At 40.8% G+C, this 17507-nt stretch overlaps 1 pseudogene across 1 annotated transcript; it reads right to left on the reverse strand.

The window, feature by feature from the left end:
• Positions 1–3380: 3380 nt before the first annotated feature.
• LOC308095737 (integrin beta-1-like) lies at positions 3381–17236 on the reverse strand (annotated as a pseudogene). The gene is made up of 14 exons (XR_013935123.1): positions 17170–17236; positions 13041–13123; positions 10951–11182; positions 10221–10391; positions 9734–9938; positions 9445–9600; positions 9165–9260; positions 8946–9035; positions 8456–8596; positions 8117–8319; positions 6948–7198; positions 6627–6849; positions 5520–5755; positions 3381–3385 (listed from the first exon to the last, which is right to left on the reverse strand). The product of XR_013935123.1 is annotated as an integrin beta-1-like (transcript).
• Positions 17237–17507: the final 271 nt, after the last annotated feature.

Below are 17507 nucleotides of genomic sequence, written 5' to 3' on the forward strand. Positions count from 1 at the left end.
ACTCACTCAACTATAAGAGACTAGTAGGTTTTATGTTTGTGATGAGAGACATAATACCACGTCTACTAGCACTAAATGGAATAAGCTTTGACAGTAAGTAGCCTAATGCCAAGGTAATTTTTTACAGCTAAACATTCAGCCAGTGGTGGAAAAAGTACTCAATTTGTAGAAATACTATATACTAATATTAAAAGTCTGGAATTCAAAATGTACTTGAGTAAAAGTACAAAAGTATTGGAATCAAAATGTACTTAAAGTATCAAAAGTAAAAGTGCTCATTATGCAGGATGTCCCATTTCAAGTTTTCAAATATATAAAAATCTTTTGAAAATAGCATATCTACAAGCTCACAATGCGTCGCATTGTGTGCTTGTAGATCTGCTATTTTCAAATCGTTGAAATGTATATAGGGCTGAAGTGGGTATGTATGTTTTGTAATAATAATCCAAATCTACAAAGTAACTAGTAACTAAAGTTTTCAAATAATTGTAGTGGAGTAAAAGTACAATATTTGCCTCTGAGATGTAGTTGAGTAGAAGTAAAAGTACTGAAAATTGGAAGTACTAACAAACAAACAAACCACACAGGAAGACAGCTGAGGCATTGATACAGGTAAAATAACTTTTATTCAGCATTCACCAGGTCACATTGACAGTTAATGGATACAATTCATCTTGTCAGATTATATTAATACATTTGAACAACACACTATAGTTACAAAAGATTGATAATTGATTTTTGATAATTATTTTTCTGAACAGATAAAGCACATCACACATTATTGTTACACCTCTGATTTTGTGGATATTGATTTTCATTATCACTTAAAAGGACAAGTCGTCAAAATAGCTTGTAATCTATTACAATTTTACAACTTTGATTTGAGATAATGGAACTAATGTTGGTTAACTGTTTTCTTTTTTTATTCAACAAAGACAGAATAATCAAAATCTTGGTTGAACACTCAGCACATCATACTAGGAGTTCAATAAAATCACTTCACATGGGTTTTCTTTTCTTCCTTGTAAAACGAAAGAAAGAAAGAAAAGCACAGAATTGTTGTATTTCATGCCTCAGTTGGGAGGACCATGGGGAGTATGGGGAGGATCTAGAATAGTATCAACAGTGTGATGTGTCCCTTCTGATACCCAGAACTATCCCTGAACCGATGGTCAGATTGTTTTAGAGAGAAGTGTTTCTCCCTAGCTTTTCTACCTTAGTTAGTGCTTTTTGTTTCATTTTCTCCAGGGACTTAATGCGATCCATGTAGCGTGGTTTGCGTTCAGACTTCTCTCCCTCAATGAGCAGGTCAATGTACTCTGGAGTAGTATTTCTGTAAAATTCCCCTTTTTATGTTTTTTTTCCTTTTTCTTAAACCAACCTCCACCAAGCCCACGATTAAAGTTTTTTTTTATTATTTCAGAACAATATGGCAACATAACATTCAAACACCTATGTTTTTTTTAAGTAATAACACTGAGATGCTAAATTCAGTGGTCTGATGATTCAACTTTACGGGTGGATTCATGTACATTTCAGCCATGCATTTTTGATACTGCATTCTTTTACTTATGAACCATTGAGGCTGATTTAAAAATACAGATTTGTGGATTTTTTGGACAAAATCTGTAGGAGTACTGTCAAACAAATTGTTTTGCACAAATCGGCCTCCTGGTGGCGCCATAAAAGGCCCATGTGAAAAATTTGGGGCAGAGGTTCTGAAGAGCCATCCAGGGAGTGTGTGTGCACAGTTTCGCTGCGATCAAGCCAACGGTGCCGGAGATTAGCTGTACATAAAATGACGCACACACACACACACACACACACGCACACGCACACGCGCACGCGCACGCGCACGCGCACACGCGCACGCGCACACGCACACACACACACACACAGACGGACGGACGGACAGACAGGGTGCAAAACATACTCTCTCACCATGCCTTCGGCCTGTCGGAGACAATAAAGGTGATGATGATGATGAATGACTGGAAATGTCACATTTATATACTTCAAATCCATAGGCGTAAATACGTAGATGCCAGATCAAGTTCACCTTGATCAGGCTGAAGTAGCTGCAGTCTCGCTGGCATGTGTCCTGCTTCTCACCGGCCTCAAACGCCCGGCACAATCTGTCAAACAACCAATTTGTCTCTTTCTTCAACAACATCATCAACAACAATCCCAGTCAGCATCCATCGGCACATCATTATATTATTATTATTTATGTATTTATGTATGTATTTATGTATGTATTTATGTATTTCATTTCATTTCATTTCATTTCATTTTATTTTATTTTATTTATTTTTCAAGTGTGATTAGCCTCTTGGACAGTGGATTAACCCTCTAAGACCCAGCGTTGCTTTAGAGTAACAATTATATTTTATAAAGAAAGGAGTTTAAATAATTTGTTTTTCTGTTATTTTTTCACCTCTAAATCCTCATTGGGTCCTATTGTTTAGTCTTACAATGCCATTGGCCAGGATATTTGCATATAAATACCCCCCACAGAGCCAGGAATCATCACAACTTGAAAAATCTCTGTTGGAACAGATCTCTTTTTTCTCTGGAAGATATTCCTCACAAAAACGTAAGTAATATGCCTGTAATATTTGTTTTGGTGAACATTACAATGTCTAGAACATGTACATATGTTATTATTGTGAAATATATGTCCCAAATTTAAATTATAGCATGATTCATACTTGTTGCTTTTGGTCAACGTTGGGCCCTCTTGGTTGCAAAAAAATACAAGGGCAGGCAGGGCACAATATGGCTTATTGGTGTTATTATTCATAATGTATACTGTTCTGAGGCCAAATATTATTCATAATTGATCTGAGGCCAAATAATAAACCATATAAATGAATCATTAAGTTGTTTTAGTGAAGTATTTACACATTTGCCATGTTATCCATAAAAATGGCCTATAGGAAATGTTGCTACCTGATGGACCCAACGTTGCTAAATGTCAACATTTGCATAAAAACTTACCAAAACATATATTTTTTAAAAACATTATATTTTCCTCTTCTAAATACTCCTACAAGATCATCTGAAAGGTTTTTAATTTTTTTTTGCAAGTACAAATATATCCGGGTCTTACAGGGTTAAATGTAACTGTAGCTCTAAAGCAGAACTTCCAGTTTAGCTCAACTGGAGGCTGTCAAAAGGCTGTCAAAATAACCAATTTAAACTGATGTTTCACAGCTGAATATAATTTTACCACCCTGTGAATGACCTTACATTTGCAAAATAACATAGGGGGATACTCTGTCACAAATACACCTGGCATACGATGTGACCGAGTCCCAAGCTACGCAGACACACTGTGGCACGACAGTGGGGCTAACAACACTGCAGAGCTGTGGACCTTATGCTGGATAGGAAGGAGTGGAGGACAGCAATCAAGATGTACCGAGTTTGTGTTGGCTAGTCCGCACTCTCACATCGCATCATAAATTACTTTAGGCATATTTGACTTATCATAATTAATCACAGCTAAACTATAATTAACCTAATGAAAATGTTGAATGTTATAATTATATTATGCTTTATTTCCTCGTAACGCTAGAGGGTACTCTCGCGGCGTTGGAAATGATGCCTGCGGCACTTGACCATATTTGACAAGATGGGATGCAAATGTGTTTTGCAGTGGCGCATGAGTGCATAACAATGCAGTGCATGAGTGCATAATTGCATAAGCATAACAATGCTTCCGTAAGTATTGTATATTTTTGTACAGTTTTTAATGTCTTCCTGCCCATGGGCCACATATCCAAATTGGCTACTGTACATATCTAACAGTGGACCAACAGTTATGTTGTGCATGGCCCCTTTTATAAATAAACAAATCACATAAAATAAAATAAAATCATTATGCAACGTTATGGTCAATTCATTCATCTGAGATATCTAAGCATTGTAATGATTATCTGTCTCAAATCATTATTAATGCAGCATGTAGCACTACAGTACAGTTGCAGGTCTGCTCTCTAGAGGGCCTTTTAGTCAAGGATAGTGAAGCTGCTTGGTGTGTGGGAACCCCAAGTTCAACTCCTGGGATGCCTCTATTCCCCTCGGGCATTACATTAGTAATGGCTAGTGCTACCGGTATTTAGCATTCTCGCTATAGCATTGAGACCATACGATTGACAACTAGAAAAGACAGCTAGGTCTCCGCCAGGTCAGGTAGGTTATTGTGGGCCAGCAATGTTCGGAAGTCGCCACTCAGGATGGAATATGAAAAATCACTTGACTATAGAGATAATGTGTACCGATTTGCGTGATGTTTGGACAAAATTTGTAGGAGTTCTATTAAAAAAAAGTTTAGCAAAATTCGGCCCCCTGGTGGCGCTATAATAGGGCAATGTTAAAAGGGTGGCATTTGTTCCTCAACATAGTGTGAATGTGCGTGCAAAGTTTCACTGCAATCGGACGCTGCATGGTTCATGATTTGCAGCATTTTGTTCAAAACGGGCCACTCCTGCAAACTTTAGATGTCAATGTTAGCCAATCAGGATGGAATATGAAAAATCAAACAGATCCATCTTGATCACATGACTATAGAGATCATGTGTACCGATTTGCGTGAAATTTGGATAAAATCTGAAGGCTTAATATCAAAAAATGTCGGCCTCCTGGTTTTGACAAAATCTGTAGGAGTACAGTAAAAACATTATTTTTGCACAAATCGGCCTCCTGGTGGCGCCATAAAAGGCCCATGTGAAAAATTTGGGGCAGAGGTTCTGAAGTGGCATCCAGGGAGTGTGTGCGCACAGTTTCGCTGCGATCATGCCAACGGTGCCGGAGATTAGCTGTACATAAAATGACAGAATGACACACGGACACACACACACACACGGACGGACGGACAGGGTGCAAAACATACTCTCTTGCCATGCCTTCGGCCTGGTGGAGACAATAAAGGTGATGATGATGATGAATGACTGGAAATGTCACATTTATATACTTCAAATCCATAAGCATAAATACGTAGATGCCGGATTGGTCACTGGGGTCATGTCAACGCCGCCTAGGGCACCTTGCCATAATTCCACTGCAAGAAATATGCCTCAGTTGTATGTACCTTAGACTAAAAACGTTTTTCTGTTTTACAATATAATCATACCTTTATTATCTAAGTACGATAAGGTGTTTTGATATGAAAACCCACATTTTTATTTAAACAACCATCCTATATCATGAAATAACTTCATGTCTAACATTTGTAGCAAACCAAACCGCTTGAAAATCGGTTGAGAATTCAGCGAGTTATGACGATTTTCAATGTGAATTGACCTCCTGCTTCCATAGACATACATGGGGCATACATACATTAGGAGTCACAGCTTGCTCTAACCAATATGGCGGCACAGCAACCGTTGACACGTTGCTCCAATGACCAGCAACCCAGCCAATGCGGTATCGTCCAGTATATAACTATGCTTGCAAATCTGCTAGCTTCAAACATGCCTACATTTTATGCATAATGCCTTGGCACCGGCACTCACCCGGCGTTTCCACCACGAAGACCTCCTTGGTGCCGTCGTTCCGGACGGCGTAGCTGTAGTAGAACCAGCATTCGTTGGCGTCGCGCTCCTTACAGTGGGTCAGGGGGAAGCTCTGGTCGTAGGGCTGGGGAAGCCCGTCGCGGTCCTTCACCTTGATCAGGTTGAAGTAGCTGCAGTCTCGCTGGCATGTGTCCTTAAACTCACCGACCTCAAACGCCCGGCACTGGACACAGTCCCTGTGGAGAGAGAAAGATGTTTTCGTTTTTTGGGCGGTGAAACCGCCCCTATAAGTGAGATTTGGAAAAATGTACATTTTCCTGCGCTGTGATCTGGGCCCAGGAAATTTGTACAATTATCCTGCGCTGTGATTGGCCAATCACAGTCTATTCAGGACTGTGATTGGCCAGTGTCACATGACACATGTGCATAGCCCTATATAAGAAAGCATAACTTGAAAAAAACCAAAAATTGGTTTTTTTCAAGTTATGGTTTCGTCCATCATAAAGAGTGTTTCAATAAATGTATTTATCTTTTGTACATGATTGGTTGACTCCATTCAGTATTGTGATTAGCTAGCAAGACACCGCCCACTTCACACAGGGTGTGATTTTTTATTGAATTAACAAGATATCAGTAAACCCAGCCTAAATTATCAGCCTGCGGGAGGGCACATATGGCCCAAAATGTATACAGTAAATGCACAAAACAGCGTTGATAGGTCTTTAGTGCAGAGGGAGGAAGGGGAAAGCACCGGAACATATCGGATAGTGCTGGGTACGGGAACCTGAACATCACTTTTGTGACACATTGTCAAGCGCAATTGAACCCCTGATCTCCAAATCTCAGGGCAAACCACGCAACGCCACCGAGCTGGTGGTTTATTTATTGTGGCCACTCAAAATGTACTTTCTCATTTATATTTTCCTGAAAACTGCTAGAATTCTACATTCTGAAACATATGAAATATAGCTATTTTCTTGACGTGGGACATTACTCTGACTCCCACACAAATTTTGACAGTGAGAGTGAAATGGAAAAATCTGTACAATGGGATTTTGGCAGTAAATGCCATCTTGTCATCCAATCTGCCAGGATATGGAGACTCACTTGTGCACCGTGCAGACGAAAGGGCAGGTGGGACAGATCTCACAGGTGGGGCCCTGGAACTTGGGGTTGGTGCACCTGCAGACGCCACAGTCACAGGACCCACGGCCATTACAGATCTGTCCATTCTTGGCCAGACAGGTGGACTGGTCCAGGGAACAGTCACAGGCACTTCCGGTGTAGCCGGCGTCACAGACGCACACTCTGCACTCACAGCGTCCATGTCCTGAAAGAGGAGAGACACAAGCAGAGGAGAGGTGAGGAGTGTTGCAAAGCAAACCATGGCAAAAAAAGGAGTCGCACAAAGCAGTCCAGACGGCTCACCTCCACAGAGCTTGTTATTGGAGCGGTCACAGTTGAAGTTGTCACACTCGCAGTACTTGCCATCGTAGGTCTCGGCAGGGTTGTCCCGTTTCTTGCATTCACATCTGCCACAGACACAGTCTCCATTGTTGCTGCAGATATCTCTGCCGTTGCGGCAGTTGGCGACCAGATCGCCCAGATCTGGCAGATAGTCCAGATCCACCTCGTCCTTACTGCATTCGCACAGCCTGCCAATACGACCCTCATTACACCTGAAAGAACAAAGTTAAATACACACAAGTTACATACGAGAGCATAGCAGACCAGAACATAATATAATCTTAAATATATACTGTACAATGAAATGTAGCCTCACGTTCGCTATTATAGAATGAATGACAGACAACTCGAGACGAGTCAAAGTCAAATACTACAAGACACATGGACAACATAACAAAAACCCCAGGATTGTACCAGTTCATATTTACAAGACACGTTAACATAATAAGAGACACCACCAGGACATACTGTATAGGCTACTGTACCAGTTCATATTTACAAGACATAACATAACAGAGACCACAAGGACAAATACTGGACCAGTTTTCTAATGGAAAAGACTACAAAACCAAGACATCACCATTGACATGAGATTAGTGAGTAATACTTATGTCATATGCACAATGTAAAACCAAGATACTGTAGACTCTATGGAGAATCTGACCTTCTCTCTTAGGCTGAGAGCGGAACAATATGCGAAGAACTGGAAGAAATGGACTTCTTACTGTTTGATGAGAAATGTAACTCATTGATTTATTGATAAATAAATAAAAGAAAAGACTGTAATCCGTTAATATGTTAACCCTTGTGTTTTAACGCCCACCTCAACAAAAAAAATGTTTGTCTTTACTTTATTTATTTATTTTCATTTAATTTCATTTTTCTGTGTATGTGTCATTCTCATATTTGTGTTTTTGTTTTCCAGAATTTTCTACCTGGAAAATAAGTTAAGAAAAAAACAATGTAAAACCAATCTATTAAGATAGCCCTGAGACAGCTTTAACCGGAATTCAGTTGGTCTGTCTATTTCAAGGAATGTGGTCAGGTGGTCTTATCATCTTTCCAGATCAATGGGCTAGCCTATCAGTGGACAAGAAACATAAGAGTGACACCTTTGCCTTCATTCTTGCTTGCAGGTTCCACATTCAAAGGTTCCGTTGCCTTCGTGGCATATCGGGCTGTTGGGCTCTCCTCCTTTGGAGCACTGACAGTCGCAGATGAACTTGAGCACGATCTCCACCTCCTCAGTGAATCCCAGGGGCTTGATCTTAATGCTCTCTGCTTTGCCGTGAGACGGACACTTCTGGGACTCCACGAAAATCTCAAAGTACACCTGCGAAACAGAGGAAGATTAAAGTGTCATTACACTAAGTTTCTTTTCACATTTCAGACAAACATCCTGAGTTGTTGTTTTTACAATGCAATCTTGAGTTCTTCCAATTCTTTCTGTTGTTAAGATGAATTAATACCTCATCTCCAATGGAGATGTTGGAGCACTTCCTCCCATTGTCCCCGGTCCCCACCACACCGTTCTTACAGATGGCCTTGTACGTGATGGAGACTCCCTCAGGCAACCTGCCGTTCTCCAGGATCACTTCAGATGACAGAGACTAGAACACAGAGAGAGGTTAATGATACTTTTTATTACAATTGTTTTTCATCCAGCAACAAGTTGTTCCACTGTGAGGAAAACCTTCTCCATTGGTAGTTGCGTATTTACCAATGGACCAGTTCTGAAGAAGGTACTATTAGCAGTATCCTGAGTTCAGGTTCATGCATTCCCTGCATTTACCATTGAAGCTAAGGAGCATAGCGTGTCGAACTAGCCATGCCTTTTGATTTTAGTGTAGAATGCCATCTTACTATTTTTAACATGTTCTGTAAAGGACTTTGTAACTTTGTCTAGAAAAGCGCTATACATGTTCCTTGAACATGTGAACACACTACCGTTCAACTCACATTGTAAGCATCAATAATGAGCTTGATGACGTTACTAGAGTTGGAGGACAGAGTTCCCACAGCCGACTTGGGGATGAGATTCTTCAACTCCTGTAAGGGACAGAACATGACATTTGATCACATCAAATTCTTTGCAATATCACACAAGTCCATAATCATTGGATGACTATGAAGTCTCAAGAGTGGGAAACAAGTTCTACAGAAAGATGACAACTTTACCTTGTAAACGGGCTGGAACTCCTCTGTGACGGCAAAGATTGTCTGGATGTTGTGATCACTTAGCTTCTGCACCAAGTGTGCAATGGAGGGGTAGTCCTGTTATTTAAAAATAATTAAATGAATAAAATAACGAAATCAATAAGGGAACAAGCGAACACTCAGCACATACAAATAACACCAGTGAAAACACAGAAATCGTGAGAAAGAACTGAAGTGTCCATTATATATTAGGTAAGAATAACTTGTTTATAAAAACTATACTCCGGTATGAAACACATACATAGTAGTGGCTCATGGTGTACACGTTGTTCTCCAGGTGACATTTGCCATCGTTGGGCAGGACGATGCCACTCAGCTTGCCATCTCCGGCGAAGTGGAAGCCAGCGTCGGTGGAGATCACCAACAGACGAGTCACGTTCCTCCAGCCGATTTGTTTCTAACAGGTTCGAGACAGACAGACGCTTAATTTAGAGTTCAAGTCCGACAAACAGAGGGCAATAGTGTTCCTTAGCTTAGCTAATGCAGTCCAACCAACTATACACTCCAGTGTGTAACTGAGTCCTTCTCACCTCGCAGACAGCCACCTGCATGAATTAAGCCTCCCTCAGGAGAGTCCAGGTTCCCTGAGATCTGCTGCTGACTGACCAGCTTGTTGAACTCGTCTCCTTCCTTGGTTCTTGTAGCTGAAGGGGCGGGTGCAGTTCTGATTGCCTGTGCAGGGGTTGAGGAGCCTGGTGGGCGTGGTGCTGTTGTTGTCCACAAAGGAACCGAACCCTAAGAACAACAAAGGATTGTGTTTTCAGAGCTACTGTGTTTGCAAGATATTGTACTGACGTACTGTAGAAGACATTTCTCCTGGTGGAATATATGCTGGGGTGAAAGCAGGTTACATATAAGAAAGAGAAAGTTGATGAGTTAATTTTGTATCAATGATTTATGGCCATCACATGTTTGAACTAGTAGGCTCGCCGATTACATTTCTGGATAAAAAAAAAAACGATTTAATCTAATTTAATTTATTGAAACCATTTAAATATGAGTTTGAGTTGCTCCTACCGATCCTGAAGTCAGATGTGATCTCCTGCATTTCCCTCTTGAGGTCGGTTCCCAGGTTCTTGGCGTTCTCCAGATCGTCCTTCATGGAGAAGGACAGGTCCATCAAGTAGTACAGGTCGATGGGGTAGTCCTCGGCACGCTTGAACTTCAGAGAGAAGGTCTGAGGCTCACCTGGTCGGAGAACGATGTATGCTATTTACTGACATATCTCCCAAAGACAACCACTGTTAACTACTGCCTCTGTCCTTCTAAAAATATGATTTGCTTTGATCTTGTATTAACGTCATTAAAAGAAGACATTTACAAAGACAATTACAGATTTGTATTTTTCTCCTTCATCCCAACTCATCTAGACTTTTGTTATTTTAACACACTGAAAATGTGGAAAAACGTTGTTCAAAAACAGTGTGCAGAAAGTCAAACATAATCCAACTGATTTCTATGCTTTATGACCTGCATACTTGATTGAAGTATTTAACTTTAATTTTAGCTCACTCCATTTTCTTCCTCTGTGCTGCTCCCCAATTCCCTTGGGATTGTCTGTTCCAAAAACCATCTAAATAGATTTTTCACCTCTGTTTTATTGTGAAGTATTTTGCTGTTGACTGGAAAAGTGCCCAGTTGTCATTGTAATTATTATTAGCATTATCATTATTGTTAGTATTGCTAACGATTACTTTCTGCTGCCAAACGTCCCCAAAGGGACTGATAAAGATGATGTCATCTTTACCAGATCTGAGGGTGAGGGTGAGCTTCTGAGGCTGGATCTGAGTGATCTGTTCAGGGTCTAGTTTCTCAGCCACGTCCTTCTTGCGGAAGTTGCGGTTGGTGACAGGTTTGTCCTTGACAACAGCCTTGCTGCCGCGTGGGTTCTCGATCATGGTCACGTTGCAGTTCCTTTTTATCAGGGATGCCAGGTCGTCGCAACGGGCCGACCTCGACTCGTCCTGGTTGAGGACATTCTGTTGGTTGAGGAAATTCTGTTGTCAGAGAGGAAGAAGAGAGTGACACTGTGAGGGTCAAACAAAGTGTTCAAAGTCAATGGAGATCATTGGTCATCATCACGATCACATTACAACAGTGTCTCAGAATTTAGACGGAAGGAATAACTGTTCTTTGTTGGGGAACAAGGGAGTGCGTCAAGAGATGCGTCAAACCGAAGGTTTTAAACCCTCAAAGGGTACTGGTCATCACATGATTTGCATTGCAGTTTTTCAGGAATTTAGACCATCTGATCAAAAAGAGGGAATAACCGTTCTATACAGGATTTATATTTAAATCACTTCAGTTGCCATTTGACGCAAAGTGTAACTATAGGTTTCTTTCACGTTTTGAGCCTGCAGGCAAAAGCCAAGAAGAAAAGGAGGATAGTGTTTATTGCTCCAATTCACAGACTCTGTCTCTATGACGTTTTCATTCATTAAACAAATAATTTCCATTCCATTATTTGAAAATGTAAACAAGGATGGAGTCACAGAAATGTTCTACAGATGCGACTCTTGGATCCAACATCAATGATATGCAATTCATTATTCTCGGTCAGCAAGCATAAAGAGAAACAGATGACCAATAAGGTTAATTATGTGTATAGATTGAATGCACATGAATATGATAGCCCACAAGGCACAGAGAGTCTGAGACAGTGCACAGAGTCAAAACAGCCTAATTCCCAGGACACCGATTAGATTGATTTTGAAGTTCAAATGAAATACTGTTTATATAGAAGAGAAATTCAATTCAATTATATCACATGGTATAATACCATCATAATAACCAACATAAAACAACTTCACCAGTTAATTACCACCAGTCCCTGAGTAGGGATGCAACAATTATATATAAATAAAAACAATTACGGTTTCACGATTATTACGCATATAAGTTATTCCACAACACTATGAATTTATAAAATCACTAAGGTAAATTAGATGTTTCATTGTATTACAGTTGCTGACTTTCAAAACAAATAAAATACAGATAATACAGTACCCAAAATAAATTAGAATAATAAGGTTTATTTTTCTTTCTTTTTTTCACACTGTGTTGCTGAGCCTCTACAGTTATAGAACTGACATTTTAAATCATGATTAACCACTTACAGTAGGCCCTATTTTACACTTGTAGATCGGCTATTTTCAGTGTTGCGTCAACAAGTATGAAATAGGGCATAAGTGGTTAAGCCTTGTCTGTTAAAATGGCTGCTGTATCACGTGTACAAAAATGAACAGGCATATACTGTAATTTATCAAGACTTTCCTGACAGCCTTTTTTTCCAGGTGTAAAATCTAAAGAGTGACATCTCTGTTACTCGCTTTGATGTCAGGAGCTAAAGAGGTACAGGCAGGCTCGGCAAACAGGAAACAAATACCAGTCTACAATAACACTCTGATGTCAAAATTCTAAACATTCACAGTTGACAGCCAATTAATTTGAACCAACATCAGTTTCAGATAAAAAGAGATGACTCAAATTGAACTCATATTCCCACCTCCGCAAATGTGTAATAAAAAGCAGTATTGTACTAATCTACTGTTTTGATCAGTGGCTTTATAGTATATCACATAATATAGTCTTTGAATATAATAACCACAGTCCTAATATTTTTGATTATTAAACTACATGATACTTAGCCTATTATAAAACATAAGAAATCAAAGTTGGACAAGGAACCACATCTTAGACAGCGCTGATACCACTGCTCAAAAACCCCCACCTCCCCCCCCCCCCCCCGACAAAATAGCAGACACATCACTCACAGACAAAATAACGATCACATCTATGATACAATAGTTAAATGTCAGCTTTAACAATGGAACTCACTTCGTCTGTGCACCATCCACACGTTTCAGAGACCTGGATACATTCCCCACATGACTGTGCATTTGCCTTAATGCAGATACTCTCTGAAATTAATACACAAACAATGAATTTATATGGAAACAGTATTATTTACCACTTGAACCCCTAGTGTCGCTATTCTGAGGGGAACGTTCACCAAAGATCGCTCATGACATCTACAAGCTCACAACGTGTCGCGTTGCAACGCGTTGTGGGCTTGTAGATTGGCTATTTATTATTTATTTTTTTAACTCCATTTTTATCCCACGATTTTGTAACCCCATTTTTTATACCCAGTGCCAATTGTCTATATAATCCTGGGCACTACCTTCCCTGTGCCAACCTAGGAAAGCCAGGGCCGAGCTCATGCCTCCTTCAATGCATGAGAGCCAACTGACCTTCTTATCACCTGACAGAGGAGAGTTTCCCCGGTAGGACGTAACGCGTGGAAGGAACACGTTATTCCAACCAGTTCCTTTCCCCTCCATCAGGCGCCCCGGCTGGCCAGGGGAGGCAGTATAGTGACCAGGATTACTGCATGTTTTTGTGAGGGTGACCTGAGCGCTAGGGAACACGGGGAGAACATGCAAACAAGATTGGCTATTTTTGGTCGAAGAGATTTGGTGTAGAGTGAAAAAGAGCGTACCAAGTACAGTTTCAACTCCTGTCAGTTTTACTAAGTATAGAGGGTTTAAGTTAGCACTCACTTCACTTAGTCATTCGACACAGTCTGAGTTGCTGGCAGTGAAACATTTTATGGGCTACCTTACAATTTAAAAGAGATGAGTCATGCTTCAGGCAGTTTTTCCAAGGAATGAAGTGATCTTGTAAAAAAAAATATTGTCATAAAACTATAAATGAGTAAGTGATAGACGTGCACAGATAGACTCTCGGTTTCGCCCTCTGCAAGCAAGTGCCCTTTTGAACGTTTTTTTAATTTACAGTGTTTGGTTGTTTTCTTTTGTTTTTTACAGTGTAGCCTTCATGTCAAGGACCCCCCAAATTGACACTTATTAGCCCGCGGACCCCCATTTGAAAAGATAAGCCAGGGACCCCCATAAGAGAAGATTATTTTTCACGGCTCTAGCAGTGATTCTCAACCATTTTAATTGCAAGGAGTCAGGACCACCCAGTTTGACATGGATTAGGCTACGGACCCCCATTTAATGGCATTTCTATCTCTGGGAACCCAATTCATATGGTAAAATCAATGTGAATTTAACTCTGAGAGTGTACAAATGGAACCAACTGGACCCTAACAGGTCCATTTGGTTCCATTTGTACACTTTCAGAGTTGCAGACCCATAAGGGTCCATTTGGTTCCTATCCATCATTTAGCTGGGGACCCCCCAAGCTTCTAATATATTAACAATGGCCGAGATGTGCGTTGTAATTTTGCCAGAGATCCCCCTACATGTGCCCGTGGGACCCCCATGCCGTGCCCCTCCCTTCCCTCTCAACGCCAACGTGCAGCACAGCGCGCAAAGGGGGCGTGTCTACAGAGGTGCGCTATAGCTACAGCAGCCACACACACACACACACACACACACACACACACACACACACACACACACACACACACACACACACACACACACACACACACACACACACACACACACATCTCCTCCCCTTCCCGAGCCCCGCGCAAACTCAAAAGAGTTGAAAAGACTCATCTCTGTTTACTTGAGACTGCTTCTCTGTGCAGTCCTACACTTGTATTATGGCTCAATGAGCTGTCATCTCCGTGACAACAGCTCGTTGAGGAGTTGGCAGGTTGTTGATTGGGGTCAGAGTTCAGAGTGCCCACTTTTACTTTCGCTTTAGTTTTGACCAGTGTGCTAGTGGTTAGAACCAGTAGCCTACTTTTAATGTTTTTGCAGGCGTTTTAGCAACAGTAGGAGCCTGGATTCCCAATGTGAATGAAAATAGCATGTTCAAAGTTTGTCAGTAAAAGAAAGGTGGACATTGAAAAAATTGGCAATGGACTGAACAATATGCATTCATTATGCCAAGAGGCATGTAGCTCTGGTGGAGAGGCAGTGACCACATTTGAACTGAAGCCAAACAAAAAGACAAGTTGACTCTCTGATTCCAGCAGCCAGTAGAACTTAAATACTGGCTATGGCTATGATGATGATAATGATGATGATGATGATGATGATGATGATGATGATGATGATGATGATTGTGATATCCTGTGATAATTGTAACCTGTTCTATCACTCCAGTCCGGAGGAGGGCACCCTGGTTAGAAAGTATTCTGACATGCGCAGTAGAGGCTGCTTTGTTGTTTACCCAAGCCGGTTCCTGTACACCACAACTTGAAAGCAAATAAACATACAGTGACCTGGAATACTGGAGTGGTTATTCTAGATATCAGCACAGTTACGATATCACAATGATGATGATGATGATGATGATGATGATGATGATGATAAAAACCAGGGACACCAGGTGTTGCCTTGAGCCCTGCGGAGGTGTCGTGGGCCTATCAACGAAACACCAATGAAGGAGGGTGCCCACCTGAAGACCCCAGTGAAGTGTTTACCCCTACCCCACTCAATACCAAGTGCTGATTAATCTAAGGGATTGTGCTATCTAGTCCTATGAGCTCAACATTGGGCGTAGCTGCATTGGGAACTCCTTATGTGGTTATGGCTGAGTCATGGTGACATGAGCGTGACGTCAGAGGTCCGCCCGCCGGCTGGCCGGCCAGGCCGCCGGCCTGTCCTCCCTTTAGTAAATTTTAATATAGAATAGGATGACAACACATATTGCAATAAAATTCATATTTACCTTTACAAACAACACCAGCATCTTCTCTGTGTCCACAGTCGTGGTTTCCAATCCCCCTATGGCTGCACTGTGAAAGCTGTGACTCACTGCCTGAACACCTGACATCATCCAACCAGATGTTTCCAACACCGTGTCCGAAGTGGGCTCCCCCTGGTGCTGACACTGGAGCTGTTCCACAGCCTAACTGTCTACACACAACCTGGGCATCATCCAGATCCCAATCATCATCACACACCGTCCCCCAGATACCACTGTAGTACACCTCCACTCTGCCTGAACAGGAGTCTGAACCACCGACCAGCCTCACTGAATAATCAACTGAATGAGAAGAAAAACATTAAAAGATGACTATGATCAGCCTATAAGAAAGCTTACCAACATGCAGGAGTGTCCTCATAATAAAGATTTGACATGGCCCTTAGACTGTACAACATACACAGTGCATTTTAGCTGTGTCTTTGGATGAGTCCACTGACTGATAGTGAATAATGCTCAGTTCAAGGTGGTATTTCAATCTTCTGTACAGGTACATTAAGAATAGTAGTAGCCTACTTATTTATGTTGTATTGAATTGTTACAGTAATTTAGCAGAAAACAACCTGTTGAATATTATGAAACATCAAACAGCATATGGCTATTGAAATAAATACATATGCAATTACGACGTACAAGCTGTGCCTGTGATAAATATCACACTACTAGGCAGTCTGCGGTTCCACGTGCAACACAAGATGCCCTTTCTTTTTCACTGAGCGCCTGCCCCTCAAAATGTCTGTGCACGCCACTATGGTAGGCTACCATAGTTTACAGCGGATCATGGTTAGGAAAAAGCCAAATTGACATTCTAATAGTTTAATAAGTAACAATTGAACAGTATATTCAGGCATACAGTATTATAATAATCTGAAGGGCAGCTGTGAATGCGGTTAGAAAGTGTTGCATTGCCTCTATGACAGGGAAATGTTCTAAAAGTACACAAAGTTCTAATCTCATAGCACAAAAGCAACAGATAAAGATGATTAACAATATTTTGATTTATATCATGCCCTGGTAAATAAACAAGCTTGACTTCTATGATTAGTAATCTCAGACAAATGGGTATCACGCTGAAATGGGTAGCATGTTATGATGAATATAGGTCTACAGGTAGAGTATCTGTAGATTGTACAGTAGAGACACAGGAAGGAGAAGCTAGAAAGAGGTTGATGTGACACAAATCAAGAGCTGGAAGTACCAATAATTGTAACTAAATCATGTGATATTTGTTGTCAATAAAGAAATGTGTCATATTAAAATGTGTTCTGCATCTTACCTTGTTGTGCCCTGCTGTTATGAAGGACTGATAATAATACCGATATCAAAAGTAACCGGAAATCCATCTGTAAAAAGACACAAAAAGCACAATAGGGTTAGTAAAAAAACAAATATTCAGTCAAAACCGCTCATTCCATTTATAGTGCTTTATTACAGAAGTAATAAATAAGCTTCAATTCCTAGATTACCACTGTTACAAAACAAGCAGAAAGCCCATGTGTAGGACTGCAGTCCAAATTGCAGTGTCTCACAGTACAATAATAGCCCGCCCCAGACAAACAGCCTCAATAATGGAACTGTGGTCACATGTTTGATGTTAACGTGATTCCTGAATGA

This window comes from Gymnoscopelus braueri, assembly GCF_963280865.1.
Source record: "Gymnoscopelus braueri genome assembly, chromosome: 11".
NCBI lineage: Eukaryota > Metazoa > Chordata > Actinopteri > Myctophiformes > Myctophidae > Gymnoscopelus > Gymnoscopelus braueri.